Source organism: Canis aureus, chromosome 1, assembly GCF_053574225.1.
Source record: "Canis aureus isolate CA01 chromosome 1, VMU_Caureus_v.1.0, whole genome shotgun sequence".
Classification (NCBI taxonomy): Eukaryota; Metazoa; Chordata; class Mammalia; order Carnivora; family Canidae; genus Canis; species Canis aureus.
In genome coordinates this window covers 101020620-101039547 of record NC_135611.1, presented here as the reverse complement: position 1 = coordinate 101039547, position 18928 = coordinate 101020620, and the positions used below count along the sequence as shown (strand labels likewise).

At 41.3% G+C, this 18928-nt stretch overlaps 1 protein-coding gene across 1 annotated transcript in view; it reads right to left on the bottom strand.

The window, feature by feature from the left end:
- Positions 1–18928, bottom strand: part of LOC144322471 (uncharacterized) — a 50713-nt gene that overhangs the window by 11196 nt on the left and 20589 nt on the right. The window lies entirely within an intron of this gene.

Below are 18928 nucleotides of genomic sequence, written 5' to 3'. Positions count from 1 at the left end.
ATTGTTTCAACTAATAATAATCATAAAAGCAAGTCTTTCATAATTACAAAGCTACTTCACTGGATTGCTTTTAATAAAGATTAGTATCAAAGAATCAAATTAGTATCTATCAACCAGGAATTGAATAAATCCTCATGAGCATTAGGCAGTTGTGGATATGATCAATAAACTTTCCCTACTGCTTAAATTTCAGGTCATCATCTCACATTAAAAAAGGTATCAGAATATCATCTGTAATTAGCTCTTTTTCCTCAACACTGGAAGATAAATTGTATGGAAAATGTATGGTTATATACCAGATTTTTAAAAACTTAAAAGAATGGTATCTAAGAGAGGAGGGGGGAAAAGTAGAGTAAACAGGATGAAAGATTCCTTTTGCATATTTATGATGAAGTATTTTAAAATACAATTCCTAAAAAAAAAATAAATGAAGCTTATATTCACAAAATCTTTACTCATTATATATAGCACAACACTAGGAAGAAACTTCAAGGATGAGTAACTGAATAAATTCTCTAACATCTGTACAATGGAAGACTACTCAACAGTAAGGAGTGAATAACTGACACATGCAATAACCTGGATGGACCTCAAGCATGTTAGGTTTAGTAGAAAATAAATTCATAGAACTATAGAGATGGAGACTGGATCAGTGCTTTTCAGAGGATAGGGAGGAGATAGAATGTGAATTAGTGTGAATACAAATAGCATGAGGAAGTTTTTACGGTCCCAGACCAGTTTGGTATCTTTTTTTTTTTTTTTTTTTTTATGATAGTCAGAGAGAGAGAAGGAGAGAGAGGCAGAGACATAGGCAGAGGGAGAAGCAGGCTCCATGCACCGGGAGCCTGATGTGGGATTCGATCCCGGGTCTCCAGGATCACGCCCTGGGCCAAAGGCAGGCGCCAAACCGCTGCGCCACCCAGGGATCCCCAGTTTGGTATCTTGATTGCATTGGTGGTAAAGTGAATCTCTGTGTATGGGAAAAATTTTGTAACACTACATGCAAGTTAAAAAATGGTGAAAACTAAGTAAAATCTATAGCTATCTAATATGTCATCATTTGGGGAGGCTGGGTGAAGGGAACATGGGGCTTTTAGACTATGTAATTTCCTGAGATCTATATTTACTTAAAAATAAAAAAGCTAGGGCAGCCCCAGTGGCGCAGCGGTTTGGTGCTGCCTGCAGCCGGGAATGTGATCCTGGAGCCCCAGGATCAAGTCCTGCGTCAGGTTCCCTGCTTCTCCCTCTGCCTCTCTCTATGAATAAATAAATAAAATCTTTAAAAAATAAAAATAAAATTAAAAAGCTAGGGACACTTGGGTGGCTCAGTGGTTGGGCGCCTGCCTTCAGCCCAGGTCATGATCCAAGAATTGGGGATCGCGTCCCGCATTGGGCTCCCTGTGAGAAGCCTGCTTCTCCCTCTGCCTGTCTCTGCCTCTCTCTCGTGTCTCTCATGAATAAATAAAATCTTTTACAAAAAGATTTTTTTCTTAAAGATGTTTTTTTCATTAATTTGAGAGAGAACGTGTGTGTGCACACAAGTAGGGGAGAGGGACAAAGGGAGAGGGAGGAGCAGACTCCCCACTGAGCAAGGAGCCCAATGTGGGGCTCTATAGCCCAGGACCCAAAGATCATCACCTGAGCCAAAGGCAGATGCTTAACCGGCTGAGCCACTCAGGCACCCCAAGAAAAGTTAATTTTAAATTAAAAAATATGGGCAGCCCAGGTGGCTCAGCGGTTTAGCACCGTCTTTGGCCCAGGGTGTGATCCTGGAGAACTGGGATCAAGTCCCATGTCGGGTTTCCTGCTTCTCCCTCTGCCTGTGTCTCTACCTATGCCTGTGTCTCTACCTGCTTCTCCCTCTGCCTATGGGGGCCTGCTTCTCCCTCTGCCTGTGTCTCTACCTCTTTTTCTCTTTATTTATTAAATAAAATACTTAAAAATCAATTAATTAATTAATTCAACAATATAACTCATATTAACCACCAAATAGAAAACATTTACCTAACAATGTTGTAAAAAAACAACTTATCTTCAGGGCATCTGGGTGGCTCAGTTGGTTGAGTGTCCAACTCTTGATGTTAGCTTGGGTCATGGTCGGGGGGGTCATGAGACTGGGCTCTGTGCTGAGCCTGTATAAGATTCATTCTCTCTTTCGCCCTCACTTCCTCCCTCCTTCTGCTCACACTCTCTTTTCTCTCTCTTCTCACTAAACAAAACCCAGTTTGTTTTCTAATGTATATATCTACTTAGAGCTGTCCGCTTCTTTATCAGTATACCTTTATACATCTATTGTCTCCAAATATCATTTTAACTTAAAGGAAATAAGGGTTGTGGAGGAATAGACAAAAGGGGTGAAGGGGAGTGGGAAGCACATTATTCCAATTATGGAATGAATAAGTCACAAGGATGAAAGATACAGAATAGGGAAACAGTCAATGTTAGGCTGCCCAGGTGGCTCAGTTGGTTAAGCGTCTGCCTTCAGCTCAGGTCATGATCCTGGAGTCCTGGGAATGAGCCCCATGTTGGGCTCCCTGCTTGGTGGGGGAGGGAACCTGCTTCTCCTTCTCCCTCTGCAACTCCCCAGTTGTGTTCTCTCTCTCTCTCCCTCAGAGAGTGTATGCACAAGAGGTGGGAGCAGAGAGAGAGAGAAGTATACTTCCTACTGAAAATCAACAGGGCTTAACTATGGTAATGGGAAAGCCAGAAGGCTATAGGAAACTGAGATTCTATTCTTAAAGGTCCAACATACTATAACACACAGTCTGAAACCCAACACAAAAGGCAGCAGTTTGAAAAGTACCTGAGTCATAGATGAAGATTAACTAATTTTGGAGCATGTGCCAGAGGAGCAGAGATGTGTAGAAGCCTTCTCAAAGAAAAGAAGTGCTAGTAGGGGCTATTCTTCTGGTTCTCCTTCAGCCTAACTGGCTGGATGCTTGTGACAGCCAGTTCTGACCCTCTCCCTCTATCTTGCTAGCACCTCCACCCTAGCATTCCTTTGCAAACCCACCCCACCTAAGCTACCCATCCCCAGCAGGTACCCTTCCAAAGCAATTCCTGTCCTGCGACAGCCCATAGGCAGCTCCAGCTGGGTCAGGCATCTCTCCAAAGCAACTTCTACCCTTGGGAGGAGAGACTGGTCCAACCCACCAGCATACCAGCAGCAGCTACAGGATGGTCTCTCAGCCAGCCACAGCAGGGACTAGCCCTGTCCACTAGTGTGTTTGCAGTAATCATGGCTGGTCATTGCAGAGAGATGGGCTGAGAGCCAGCCCCACCCACCAGCATACCCACAGCAGTCCCAGACCAGTTATAAAAGAGCTCATAAAGCATACACAGGAGACACACCCTGGAGTGAATTGTTTTGGTGACTGGAGGGACTGCACTCCTGGGACCCACAGGATGCCTTCCACATAAGGGGTCACTACCTTCAAGACCAGGACCTGTGGCTGACCTAATACATACAAACAAACAAGGAGTCAGACAAAATGTGGAAAGAGGAATATGTTTCAAATAAAACAGGACAGAAAAAAGAACTAAATGAAACAATCTATCTGATGAAGAGTTCAAAGTAACAGTCCTAAAGATGCTCACTGATCTTGACAGAAAAGTAGATGAGTTCAGTGAGAACTTCAAAAACAAGATGCAAGATATAAAAAAGAACCAGAGATGAAGAATACAATAAATGAAATGAAAACTACACTAGAGGAATCAACAGACTAGAGGCTGCAGCAGAACAGATCAGTGACGTAGAAGATATGGCAGTGAAAAGCACCCAAGTTGTACAACAAAAAAAGTAATTATTTAAACTGGAATAAATTAAGGGAACTCTGGGGCAACATTCTCATTACAGGACTCTCAGAAGAAAGAATGGGTACTGAAAACTTCCTTAACCTGGGAAGAGGAAAACTAACATCCAATCCCAGGAAGCACAGAGAGCCCCAAACAAGATGAGCCCAAGTAGATCCACATAAGACACATAATAATTAAGATAGAGAAAAACCTGGGGTGCCTGAGAGACTCAGTCAGTTAAACCTCTGACTCTTGGTTTCAGCTCAGGTCATCATCTTGCAGTCATGGGATTAAGCCCTGAGTCAGGCTCTCTGCTCAGCATGGAGTCTGCTTCAGATTCTCTCTCCCTCATCCTCCCACTCTCTCTCAAGTAAATAAAATCTTTTAAAAAATAAAATAGAAAAAACACTAAATAAAGAGATGATCTTAAAGCAAGAAAGGAGGGTACTTGCATGGCTTAGTCGGCTGAGCACCTGCCTTCAGCATGAGTCATGATCCTGGAATTGAGTCTCACATCAGGCTCCCTGCTCAATGGGGAATCTGCTTCTCCCTCTGCTTCCCCCACCACCACCCCCACTCATGATCTCTCCCCCTCACCTTCAAGTTAATAAATAAAATCTTTTTTTATGATTTTATTTATTTATTCATGAGAGACAGAGAGAGGCAGAGACACAGGCAGAGGGTAAAGCAGGCTCCCTGGAGCCTGACGCGGAACTCGATCCCAGGACCACAACCTGAGCTGAAGGCGGCACTAAACCGCTGAGCCACCCACGCTGCTCAAATAAAATCTTAAAAAAAAAAAAAAAAAATCAAGAAAAGCTAAGAGTTACATATCAGCAGAATTTTCAGCAGAAACATTTATGGTCAGAAGGTAGTATCATGATATATTCAAAGTACTGAAAGGAAAAAACTCTACAACCAAGAAATACTTTGCCCAGCAGGATTATAATTCAGAATTGAAGGAGATGGGGTGCCGGATTGCTCAGTCAGTTAAGCAACTGCCTTCGTCTCAGATGATGATCCCAGGGCCTGGGATCAAGCCTCACATTAGGCTCCCTGCTCAGCGGGAGTTGGCTTCTCCCTCTGCCACCCCCTGCTCATACTCTTTCTTCTCTCAAATAAATAAAATCCTTTAAAAAATTTTTTTGAAGAATTAAAGATTTCCCAGACAAACAAAAGTTAAAGTCCATCACCACTAAACTGGCTTTACAGTAAAATTAAAAGGATTTCTTTCAGCAGAAAAGACAAAAACATAACTAGAAGAAAACCATGAAAGGAAAAAAGTACCTTTGGTAAAAATAAATATATAATAAAGGTAGAATCAGTGACTTGTAAAGCTAGTATGAATACGAAGTAGCAAAATCAGTAAAATCAATATTACCTCAAAAATAAGTAATACACGCAAAAAAGATGTAAAATATGACATCATATACATAAACTGGGGCAGAGGAGTAATAAATGTAGTGCTTTTAGAATTCGTTTGAATTTAAGTGACCATCAACTTAATATAGACAACTACATGCTTGGGATATTATAGGATTCTCATGGTAACCACAAAGCAGAAACCTACAGTACTAAAAAGTCATCAAATCACAAAAGCACAAAAGAAAGGAGCACAGAAAAATTACCAAAAAAATAAGGGGGGGACAAAAAAAAAAATCAACAAAATGCATTAAGTACATACTTACCAGTAATTACTTTAAATGTAAATGGACTAATTGCTCCAATCAAAAGACACAGGGAGGGGATCCCTGGGTGGCGCAGCGGTTTGGCGCCTGCCTTTGGCTCAGGGCGCGATCCTGAAGACCCGGGATCGAATCCCACATCGGGCTCCCGGTGCATGGAGCCTGCTTCTCCCTCTGCCTGTGTCTCTGCCTCTCTCTCTCTCTCTCTGTGTGACTATCATAAATAAATAAAAATTAAAAAAAAAAAAAATTCTTCAAATTCCACGTCGGGCTCCTGGTGCATGGAGCCTGCTTCTCCCTCTGCCTGTGTCTCTGCCTCTCTCTCTCTCTTTCTCTCTCTGTGTGACTATCATAAATAAATAAAAATTAAAAAAAAAAAAAAGAAAAAAAAAAAAGACACAGGGTGAGGGCAGCCCCGGTGGCCCAGCGGTTTAGCACCACCTTCGGCCCGGGGTGTGGTCCTGAGGACCTGGGATCAAGTCCTGGGTCGGGCTTCCTGCATGGAGCCTGCTTCTCCCTCTGCCTGTGTCTCTGCCTCTCTCTTTCTGTGTCTCTCACGAATAAATAAATAAAATCTTAAAAAAATAAAAATAAAAAGACATAGGGTGACTGAATGGATTTTTAAAAAATAAAAATAAAGACCCATCTATATGCTGCCTACAACAGACTCACTTCAGACATAAAGACATAACAAACTGAAAGTGAAGGAATGGGAAAACATATTCTATGCAAATAGAAGTGAAAAACAAGTTGGGGTAGCAATACTTATAATAAACAAAGTAGAGTTTAAAACATGGATTGTAATAGGGACGTCTGGGTGCCTCAGCAGTTGAGTGCCTTAGGCTCAGGGAGTGATCCTGGAGTTCGGAGATTGAGTCCCACATCAGTCTCCCTAAAGGGAGCCTGCTTCTCTCTCTACCTATGTCTCTGACTCTCTCTCTGCGTCTCTCATGAATAAATAAAATCTTAAAAAAAAAAAAAAAACTTTAATTAAAAAAGATTTTAATAAAGACAAAACCATTGCATAATTATAATGAAATTAATCCAACAAGAAGATATAACAATTGTAAAAATCTATGCAACCAACACAGGAGCAACTAAAAACATAAAGCAAACATTCAGCAGACATAGAGGGAGAAACTAACAGGATACAATAACAGAAGGGGACTGGGACACCTGAGTGGCTCAGCAGTTGAGCATCTATCTGCCTTTGGCTCAGGGCATGATCCTAGTGTCCTGGGATTGAGTCCCACATCGGGCTCCCTGTAGGGAGCCTGCTTCTCCCTCTGCCTGTGTCTCTGCCTCTCTCTTTGTCTCTCTCATGAATAAATAAAATCTTTAAATATAATAATAATAATAGAAAGGGACTTCAATACCTCACTTATATCAACTGATAAATCATCTACACAGAAAATCAATAATAGTCACTTTGATCAATGATAGATCACACAAATTTAACAGACATATACAGAACATTCTATATCGAAACAGAATAATACACAACCTTTGCAAATGCACATGAAACATTCTCCAAGACAGATCATATGTTAGGCTACAAAACAAGTCTCAATAAATTTAAAGATGACTGAAATCATATCAAGTATCTTTTCCAGCCACAAAAGTATGAAACTAGGAATCAATTACAAGGGGGGAAAAAAGGGAAAAAACAAACACATGGAGACTAACCAATGAATTAGTCAAAGAGAAAATTGAAAAACAGCTGGAGACAAATGAAAACAGAAATATAACAGTTCAAAATCTTTCATATGAAGCAAAAACAGTTCTCAGAAGGAAGTTTACAGCAATACAAACCTACCTCAAGAAACAAGAAAAATCTCAAACTATCTAACCTTATATCTAAGGTAACTAGAAACAGAATAAACAAGGTCCAAAGTTAGTAGAATGAAAAAAATTATAAAGATCAGAGTGAAAATAGGTGAAATAGACTAAAAAGCAATAAAAAAAAAAAAAAAAAGTCCAGGAGGGACACCTGGGTGGCTCAGCAGTAGAGCATCTGCCTTCCACTCAGAGAGTGATCCCAGGATCAGGATCAAGTCCCCTATCAGGCTCCCTAAGGAGCCTGCTTCTGCCTCACGTCTCTGCCTCTCTCTGTGTGTCTCTCATGGCATGATCCTGGAGTCCCGGGATCGAGTCCCACATCAGGCTCTCTGCACAGAGCCTGCTTCTCCCTCTGCCTGTGTCTCTGCCTCTCTCTGTCTCTAATGAATAAATAAATAAAATCTTAAAAAAAAAAAAAAAAAAAAAAGCTCCCAATAAAAGTGCCTGGGTTGCTCTATTGGTTAAGCACCTGACTCTTGATTTTGGTTCAGATCAAGATTTTAGGGACATGAAATTGAGCCCCCACGTTGGGACTCTAGGCTGGGCATGGAGGGTGCTAAGATTCTCTCTCCCTCCCTCCTCCCACTCCTCCCCCCCCAAAAAAAAAAACAACCCACAACTCCCAACAAACAAAAGTCCAGGACCAGATGGCTTCACAGGTGAATTCTACCAAACATTTAAAGAAGCATTAGCACCTATCCTTCTCAAACCACTACAAAAAATAGAAAAGAAGTGCTTCCAAATTCATTCCTCAAAACTAGATGAAGACATTGCAAAAAAAAAAAAAGAAAGAAAGAAAGAAAAGATAGTAAAGAAAAGAAAGAAAGAAAGAAAAGATAGTAAAGAAAAGAAAAGAAAAGAAAGAAAAGAAAAGAAAACTACAGACCAATATCCCTGATGAACACAAATGCAAAAATCTTCAACAAATTACCAAACTGAATCCAATATACATTCACCATGATCAAGTGGGATTTATTTCAGGGATGTAAGGATGGTTCACTATCTGCAAATCAATCAGTACAACATGTTTTTTTTAAAGATTTTATTTATTAATCGTGAGAGACACAGAGAGAGAGGCAGAGACACAGGCAGAGGGAGAAGCAGGCTCTCTGCAAGGAGCCTGATGTGGGACTCAATCCCGGGATTCCAGGATCATGCCCTGAGCCAAAGGCAGATGTCAACTGCTGAGCCACCCAGGTGTCCCCGTAATACAACATATTAACTAAATGAAGGATAAAAATCATGATCATCTCAAGAGATGCTGAAATAGCATTTGACAAAATTTAACATCCGTTCATAATAAAAACTCAACAAAGTGAGTTACAAGGGAAAATACTTCAACATAATAAAGGCCATAGATGAAAAAAATCACAGCTAACATCATACTCAATGATGAAAAACTGAAAGCTTTTCCTCTAAGATCAAGAACAAGACAAGGATGCCCACTCTCACCACCTTTATTCAAAATAGTACTGCAAGTACTAGCCACAGAATTCAGAGAAGAAAAAGAATTAAAAGGCATCCAAGTTGGAATAAAAAAGCAAAACTGTCACTATTTGTAGATAACATGATACTATATATAGAGAGAGAAACCTAAAGATGCCAACTAATTAATTCAGTAAAGTTACAGGATACAAAACTAATATACAGAAATCTGTTGAGTTTCCTCTTCCCTCTGCTTCTCCTGCTCATACTTGCTCTCTCTATAAAACAGAAGAACAAATATTTTTTTTAATGGAGGGGGAAGAGCACCTGGGTGGCACAATCAGTTGAGCATCTAATTCTTGGTTTTGGCTCAGGTTGTAATCTCAGGGTGATGAAATTGAGCCCTTCATCGGGCTCCGTGCTCAGTGCAAAGTCTGTTTAAGATTCACTCCTTCTCCTTCTGCTCCTCCAACTCATGCTCTTGTGCTCTCTAAAATACGTGAATAGGGACACCTGGGTGGCTCAGCAGTTGAGCGTCTGTCTTTTGTCCAGGACATGATTAAGGATCGAGTCCCGCATCAGGCTCCTTTCAGGGAGCCTGCTTCTCCCTCTGCCTGTGTCTCTGCCTCTCTCTCTCTCTCTGTGTCTCTTATGAATAAATATTTTTTTTTAGTAGGTAAATATTGGGACGCCTGGGTGGCTCAGCAGTTTAGCGCCTACCTCCGGCTCAGGGCATCCTGGAGACCCGGGATCAAGTCCCACGTCAGGCTCCCTGCAGGGAGCCTGCTTCTCCCTCTGCCTGTGTCTCTGCCTCTGCCTCTCTCTCTCTCTCTCTCTGCATCTCTCATGAATAAATATTTTTTTAAAAAAGGTAAATAAATCTTAAGAAAAAAAAATCTGTTGTTTTTATACACTAACAACAACCCAGCAGTAAAAGAAAATACGTTTAAAAAAATAAAGAGAAATTAGGAAAAACAATTCCTTTTATGACTACACCAAAAAGAATAAAGTACCTAGTAATAAATTTAGGCAAGGAGGTGAAAGACTTGTATTCTGAAAACTATAAGACACTGATGAAAGACTCTGAAGACAATACAAATAAATAGAAAGATATACCATATACCATGTTCATGGAGTGAAAGAATTAATATTGTCAAAATGTCTACACTACCCCAAGTAATCTGCAGATTCAATGCAAGCCCCTTCAAAATATCAACAGTATTTTCCACAGAACAAAGAATCCTAAAATTTGTACAGAGCCACAAAAGACGGGATGGGACACCTGAGTGGCTCAGCAGTTGAGCGTCTGCCTTCAGCCCAGGGCATGATCCTGGAGTCCCAGGATCGAGTCCCACATCGGACTCCCTGCATGGAGCCTGCTTCTCCCTCTGCCTAGATCTCTGCCTCCCTCTCTCTGTGTCTCTCATGAATAAATAAATAAAATCTTTAAAAAAGAAAAAAAAAAAGAACCAGAAAAGACTACAAATAGCCAAGCAAGCTGGAGAAAGAACAACACTGAAGTATCATAATACCAGATTTCAAACTATACTACAAAGCTATAGTAATCAAAATAGTATGGTACTGGCACAAAAATAGACACAGCTCAATGGAACAGAATAGAGCCCAGAAATAAGCCCATGTTTATATGCTCATTTAGTTAACAACAAAGAAGGCAAGAATATACAATGGGGAAAGACAAAAGTCTCTTCAATAAATCATGTTGGGAAAACTGGACAGCTACATACAAAGAATGAAACGGGACCATATTCTTACACCATACACAAAAGTAAATCCAAAATGGATTAAAGACCTAGATGTAAGTCTTAAAACCACAAAACTAAAAGAAGACATATGCAGTAATTTCTCTGACATCAGCCTTAGCAACATTTTTCTAGATTTTTCTAGATATGTTTCCTCAAAAAAGGGAAACAAAAGAAAAATGAATAACTGGAATTACATAAAACTAAAAAAACTTGTGCACAGCAAAGCAAACCATCAACAAAATGAAAATGCATGGGATGCCTGGGTGGCTCAGTGGTTAAACGCCTGCCTTTGGCTCAGGGCATGAACCTGGGGTCTCGGGATCAAGTCCTGCCTCGGGCTCCCTGCATGGAGCCTGCTTCTCCCTCTGCCTATGTCTCTGCCTCTCTCTCTGTCTCTCATGAATGAATAAAAAAAATCCTTTTAAAAAAATGAAAAGGCAATCTACTGAATTAGAAAAGATATTTGCCAGTAAGATATCCAATATATAAAGAACTCACACACCTCAACACCAAAAAACTCCCCCAAACAACCCAATTACAAATTGGCAGAAGATATGAATGGACATTTTCCCAAAGAGGACAGACAAATGGCCAACAGATATAAAAGATGCTCCACATCACTGATCATCAGGGAAATGCAAATCAAATCCACAATGAGTCTCATCACCTCACACCAGTCAAAATGGCTAGTATCAAAAAGATGAGAAATAACAAGTGTTGACGATGAAGTATATTAAAGAGAACTCTTCTGCATTTTGTGTGTGTGCAGGGGGAGAGCGAGGAGGGGGGGAATGGAGCAGCCACTCTAGAAAACTAGAAATATACATGATCCAGTAATTCCAATTCTGAGAATCTGCCTGAAGAAAATGAGAACACTAATTCATCCCTGTTTACCACAGCATTATTTGCAACAGATAAAATATGGACACAACTAAGTATCCACTGATAGATTAATGAACAAAGATGTGGTGTGTGTGCATGGAAGGGAGTATTACTTAGCCATTTAAAAAAAATGAAATCATGGGGCACCTGGCTGGCTCTGTTGCTAGAGCATGCACCTCAATCTCCAGGTCATGAGTTCAAGGCCCACATTGGGCATAGAGATTATTTGAAAAAAAAAAAAAAAGGACAAAACATCTTGCCATTCACAGCACTGATGAATCTATGGGGTATTATGCTAAGTGAAATAAGTCAGAGAAAGACAAATACCATATGATTTCCGTTATATGTGCAATCTAAAAAACAAAACAACCAAATAACAACAACAAAAGCAGTTTTATAAATACAGAGAACTGGTGGTTGCCAAAGAAGAGGAGTGAGGGATATGGGCAAAATAGGGGAAGGAGATTAAGAGGATGAAAATTCTAGCACTAAAAAAATCACAAGGATTAGAAGTACAGCATAGACAATCGTCAATAATATTGTAATAACTCTGTTTAGTGACAGATAAAAAAGTATACTTACAATGAGCATTTGGAGGGAGAGGGAGAAGCAGACTCCCTGCTAAGCAGGGAGCCCAACTCAGAGCTTGATTCTAGGACCTCAAAATCATGGCCTGGGCCAAAGGCAGACACTGACTGAGCCACCCAGGTGACCCTTTTGTAATGCATATAATAGTTAAATCATTATGTTGTACACCTAAAACTGATATTAATGTCAACTATACTTCAATAAAAAAGAGGAAGGTGGGAACATCAGAGAACTTGCACTTTCTGTGTTTCAGTCATGTTAAGACACAAGAAAGCCATCTGCAAACCAAGAGTCCTCACCAGGAACCAAAGCAGGAAGCGCCTTGATCTGGACGTCCTTTTCAGCTTCCAGAATTGTAAACAAAAAATTACTGTTCTTCAAGTATCCAGTCTATAGTATTTTTTTTTATAATATTTTGTTACACCTAAGACAATTCCTGTTTATTCCTGAGTGGTATTCCATTATATAGAGATAACTACAATTTGTTTATTCATTCAACTGTTTTTGGTGGACTTTGGTTTTTTTCCCCTTTTACCACTAAAAATACAGCTGCTTTCATAGATCTTCTGTTCATAGATCTTTGTTTGTTTTTTTTTTGTTTTTTTTTTTCATAGATCTTTGCATAAACATATGCTTTTATTTCCCTTGGATAAATACCTAGGAATGGGATGGCTGGGTTGTATGAAAGCTTATGTTTAATGATAGAGACACTGCCAAATGCTTTCCAAAGTGCTTGTACAATTTCCATTCCTACTGTCAGTGGATCAGAGTTCCATCTGCTCTACATGCTTGACAACATTTGGTATGGTCAGAGTTTTTAAATACTGATTCTAAAAGTACACAGTGGTTAAGTCATTGTGGGTTTAATTTTTCATTTTCCTAATGACTCCAGCTTCTCTTTATGTAAATTTTTGCCGTAACTTTTTTAAATATCTATTCATACTTTTGACTGTTTTTTAAAAATTATTTATAACTATTGATTATAGGGAAAAAAAAACTATTGATAATAGGGACACCTAGATGGCTCAGTAATTAAGTGTCTGCTTTTGGCTCAGGTCCTGATCTCGGGATCCAGGATCAAGTCCCGCATCGGGCTCCTTGCAAGGAGCCTGCTTCTCCCTCTGCCTGTGTCTCTGCCTCTCTCTCTGTGTGTCTCTCGTGAAGAAATAAATAAAATCTTTAAAAAAAAAATTGAGTTATAAATGTTCTTTCTATATTTTAGATGCTTGTCCTCTGTTGAATTTTTTTTTTAAGATTTTATTTATTTCTTCATGAGAGACACACAGAGAGGCAGAGACATAGGCAGAAGGAGAAGCAGGCTCCCCGCAGGGAGCCCAATCCAGGACCCCAGGATCACGACCTGAGCCAAAGACAGACGCGGGACCACTGAGCCATCCAGGTGTCCCTGTTGAATATGTTTTCCAAATAAAGTCCCTCTGTTCTTCTGGGTCTGCCATAATGCATACATTGGTCAGCCTGCTGGTATCCCTAAGTCCCTTAAGCTCTTTCCTTCATTCTTTTTGCTGCTCTGACTTGACAATGTCAAATGACCTATCTTTTTACAGATTCTTTATTCTACCTGATCAACTCTGCTACTGAGCCTCTCTAGTAAATTTTTTCAGTTTAGAAAAATTGCTCAGCTCTATCATTTCTGGTTGGTTTTCTTTTACTGCTTCTATCTCTGTTGATATTCTCATATTATCTATGAATTGTTTTCTGATATTGTTGTCTGTGTTCTCTCAAGTCCATGAGCATCTTTAGCAGTTGTTTTAAATTTCTGTCAAATAACTCAGAGGCCTACATTTTTACAGGTCCAGTTTCCAGACATGTGTTTTGTCCTTTTGATTAGGCCATGTTTCCTCATTTCTCTGTATGCTTTGCGATCTTTTGTTGAGATTTGGGCATCTGAAAAAATAGCCAACTCCTCCAGTCACTAAGAACTGGCCCTGTGCAGGGGAAGACCTTCACTAATTTCTCTAGCTTAGAGGTTCTGGGGTCACTCAAATCTCTTCTGGGAATGCACATTCCCAATGCTTGTGTGTGTTAACTGCATATATGATTGCTTTTAAATATTTTAGTTTCAAAAAAAAAAAATTTTTTAGTTTCCTGGAGAGGCTCTCCCTTGCTTCTTCTTAGAAGCCACAGCCACTTCCTACCCCCACAGGAAGGCACAGGCATCTCCCTCGCCTCCCCATACCATACCTGCTGCATAGTAACCAAAGAGGTTTTTATAAATCCAATCAAGATCCAATTGGTCCTCTGATATCTTCACTGTCAGAGGCAGCTCTGAAACCTGCTAAGTAGTCCTCCCTGCTTAACTGTTTGTTGCTACAACCTCTACAACGCAGAATGACCTTCAGATTTCAAATACCCATGACCTCATTCCATTTCTGTGCTGCTCTTGCTTTGCCCTATACAGTCAGAAATTTCCTCTTTGACTTAACCCTCATCCAAAGCCCAGCCCCACTAGTGACCCATCTGAGTCCTAGTGGTTCTCAAAGATTTCTCCCTAACCTTATCCTCCAGACTGAATGAAATTTCCCAGATCCCATCAAAGTCACCACAAAATTCATGAAGTCCTTTGAATGGAATAAACACTAGCTCCAAGGACAGAGTATTAATGTACCAACTCCTATACCTCTGTATCCACTCTTCTACTGGTACCCTTCATCAGCTATGAGTCTACCCTGCCCTTGACATGTCTTCCCTCCATGCCACTTACTTCTCTTACCTTGAGTAAGTGAAACTCAATGTCCTCAACCAGATATCCAAGCAAGAGGTCCAGTTCTCAGCCATCACCTTTCCTTTCCTAGTCTGAAAACAGTTTTATCATCATTACCTACAGAATGCCCCTCCCAAATACAACTGACCTAATAGCCACAATATGTTGGATGTCTCCATCCTGAAGCCCTCCCCAGAATTCCAGATAGGAGTGTCCAGCTGCCTACTTGATGCCTTCATTCAGTGGTCTCTGAAACATCTCAAATCTTAATATAGCCAAAAGAAAGTTCCTGATATCCCTAGTGAAAATTACTCTATGATCAATTTCCCCATATCAGTTGAAATTTTCATTCTTCGTGTTGCTTTAATCAAAACCCTAAGGGCTGAATCCTGTGCTTCACTTTCTCACTGTTCTAGAAAAACGGTTTATGTCGCCCCCTCCATTCGTATTTTGACACTCTACCCCCCCCACACACACACACACACACATACAACTTGATGATATTAGGAGCTGGGACCTTTAGGCAGAAATTAGGAAGGAGGCCTTCACTAGACAGAATCTGACCATGAAGGCATCCTGATCCTAGACTTCTAGCCTCCAGAACTGTGAGAAATAAATATCTGTGGTGTATAAATCACCTAGTTTGTGGTATTTTGTTACAGCAATACAAGCAGACCAAGTGTGACTTCCCTTGCACATTAGGAAATCTAGTTGACTCTTAAAAATAGATCCAGAATCCAGCCACTTCTCCTAAGCCACCACTCTGTCCCATGAACCTTCAACTGGGCCACTACAGTGGACTCCACCCTAGTTTTCCTTCCTCTTCCCTCATACTTAGGATCTGTTCTCTACAATGCAGCCAGATGAAGCCTGTTAAGACCTGGTTAAAATCACCTCCCTCCTCTAATCCAAAATTCTCATCACCTCCAGAACAGATAACCAACTTCACCAGCAGCCATTCCAGTTCTGAATCCCATCTTACTGCTCTTTTTTTCCCCACCTGAAGGAAAGAGAATCTATGGTTTCCTTAATGCTCAAAGATTACCTCTACCTCCAAGCATTTTTACATCTTGGTATCGACAACCTTTCTACACCTGATTACATCAGGTGCAAAAAATGAAAATACCTCCGTATAATCCCTGATATGGACCCAGGGCGGAGCCTTGGGTTTCTCCAGGGTCCCTACACCCAAGGTCTGGAATAATGGCACTTAAGAGTCCCCAAACACTACAATACAGAAAATATATGAGTGGGAGTAGGAGTCAGTGAGGGACTGGGATACTCTCCCAGTGGATACATGAATACACATGTACCTGTGTAGGTTCCATAAGTGCGTCTGTAACCATGTTTTAACGGGCAGTCTATAGATAAATACAATGTCCGGTTTCAATGGGCTCGCGCTCCTGTGTACTCATACCTGGTAGGTAGGCCAGGTAAATCTATGCCTGCTGTTTATCTTACTAGTTCTGTGTCCTCGAGGAAATATTCAACCTCTTAATGCCCTCAATGTCGCCAGCACCATTCTTCAGTCCATTTTTCCAATCCACAACCTTTAGAAAGCTTTTAACACCCTAACGGAATTCGTAGTGCTCTTTTGTTTAAAATTCTCTAGAGCTTCCAGAGTCCTGAGAATGCCAGCAGAACCCTCGGCTTGTTATTCCAGGTGTGACTCCGCCTCGAACACGGTTCCTCAAAGGCACCAGGGTCCACAGCTTTCCCGAATACTCCTGGCTCAGTGGCACCTCCAGGCCTTTGTACAAGGGGGTTCCTCTGCCTCTAACACCCCCCACACCTAATCACACCACATCAGTAAAATTAAACAGAGGAGCTGAGGTGTCAGCTTTATTCAGAGCTATTGTCAGAAACGGGACCCCACCTACTAGTGCCTCATCGTCCCAGACAGTAAGACCTGGGTTCGAGGACGCCAGCAGGCGCTACTCCCCCCGGAGCTTCAGGGTCTGGGAGGCGATGAGGGGCCGCAGAACGCAGCATTTACCTGAGCCGAGTCCCTCAGCGTGGCTGCCGCCATCCGGCCCTGTGGGCGGAGCGGGGCCGGGAGCGGGCAGGGGTTTCTCAGACCGGCCCTGGTGCAGGGCACCCCGGGCGGCGTCGCCGAGCCTCAGACCTGCCTCTGTGTGGTCAACGACTCCTCTGAGTCCTTCTCCCGCAAGCCACCTCCGTGCAGACCCAGCGCTCCGGAACTTCTGCCCAGATGAACACAGGGGAGAAGCCAAAATGACCGCCCGGAGGAGGACGCCGGAAGTCCCGCCTTGCGCTGGGTGTCACACACGGAAGGCCTCTGTTCTAGACCTTCACTGGCTCAGCGAGGTGGCCATTAGACGCGGAGCACACAGGGTAAGGTAGTTCCTGCGGATTCGGATCCCGTTGATAAGGGCTCTCCACAACGGACCTGCAGTCGGCCAGCGAGCTGCACTAGGAGACGGCGAGTCCGAGAGATTAGAAAGGTCTTTGCGCCCCCCCCCCCTTTTTTTTTTTTGTCTTTGCCCCTTCTTAAAGAAGTATTGCTCAAGTTTTGGGGGAGTGTTGTGTGTTGCCTGTAGCTGTTCACCCAAGCGTTTGGGGACATGTTCTTTTGGACTCCGTGAAGTTCAGCTTGCTCCCAGAGGCAAAAACATTATTTCAGATACTCCCAAAGGCTACAGATCCAAATAACATTTATCATCCGTAGTCATGAGGGCTCAAAATGTGTCCACGGGTAGCAGAAGCTAACATGTCACGTTGCAGTTTAAATCCATACACCATGAAGTGTTAGAGCCAGTTTTATCAGTTGTTCTATGTTTGATCAGGGACGAGAGAAAAAATAGATCAGGTCATGACAGGAAATACTGAGGGGGATGTTGGGGTACTCTGAAGCAGGAATACAAAGGTGATCTCTGTAATTACCACAGAAAACATTTCCCTTGACTATAAATTGTGTCCAACTTAGCAACACATTTATCTCTCTGACATTAATCTCAAAAACAGAACTGTGAAAGATGTGCTATTTTGATACCAGACAGTGGCTTCAGTGTTCACAGGTGTTAGCATGTATGAAAAGGGCTCTCTGATTTCCAAAATGTAGGAAGTAACTTAAATCTATGATCTCATCACGTTACTGGAAAGTGGTTATCATTTCCCCTTTGATTACAGAGAGTATTCTACATGAGGAACTGGTATTATCTGAGAAACACAGTTGTAAAATGCAAATTATACAAAGCTATTAATAATAGCCACATAAGGGGATCCCTGGATGGTTTGGCGCCTTCGGCCCAGGGCGTGGCCCTGGAGACCCGGGATGGAGTCCCACGTAGAGCTCCCTGCATGGGGCCTGCTTCTTCCTCTGCCTGTGTCTCTGCCTCTCTCTCTCTCTCTTTCTCTCCTGAATAAATAAATGAAATATTAAAAAATAATAACAATGGCCACATAATGATTCAGAGATTGTGTCAGAAATGTCTTAGTGGAAATACCAGTGAATGGTAAAAATGTGAAGATCGTAGAGAAATTTTATAAGTGATGTCTGAGAAAAGATGCAATTAACCTGAGCACGTGACTAAATCATGCTGCAGACTCTCCCTCCAAATTTGATTCTTATTCATTCTTGAAATTAAGCAATACCAGCATTCAGGGAGAGTGAACAGGGATATTAGGAATAGGTAGAATTGGGCAGCCTGAGTGGCTCAGCAGTTTAGCACCGTCTTCAGCCCAGGACATGATCCTGGAGACCCAGGATGGAGTCCCATGTTGGGCTCCCTGCACAGAGCCTGCTTCTCCTTCTGCCTGTGTCTCTACCTCCATGTGTCTCATGAATAAACAGAATCTTTAAAAAAAAAAAAAAAAAGAAAAGAAAAAAAAGGAATAGGTAGAATCATAAAAATACAAAGGGAAGCTAACATATCTTGTTTATCCACTTTTCTAACAAATAATCAGAGTATTCGGCTTCAAGAACTTATTGTAGATGCATAAGAGACATCCAAACAAAGAGACAAAAGACTTCTACCCTCCTGGGTGTTATGTTATATACAAGGAGGTCACAGAAATCATGGAAAAAAAAAAAAAAAAGCCTAAGTCATATAGCATCTTGGAATGTGGTAGGCACAAGGGAAGAACATAGGTGAATGCACTTAATAATATGGTATTTATATTACAAAACACAGTAAGGTGGACCTCTGATAATAGGGTCATTGAACAAAAACTTGAAGGATATGAGGAATAACTATATGGGTATTTTT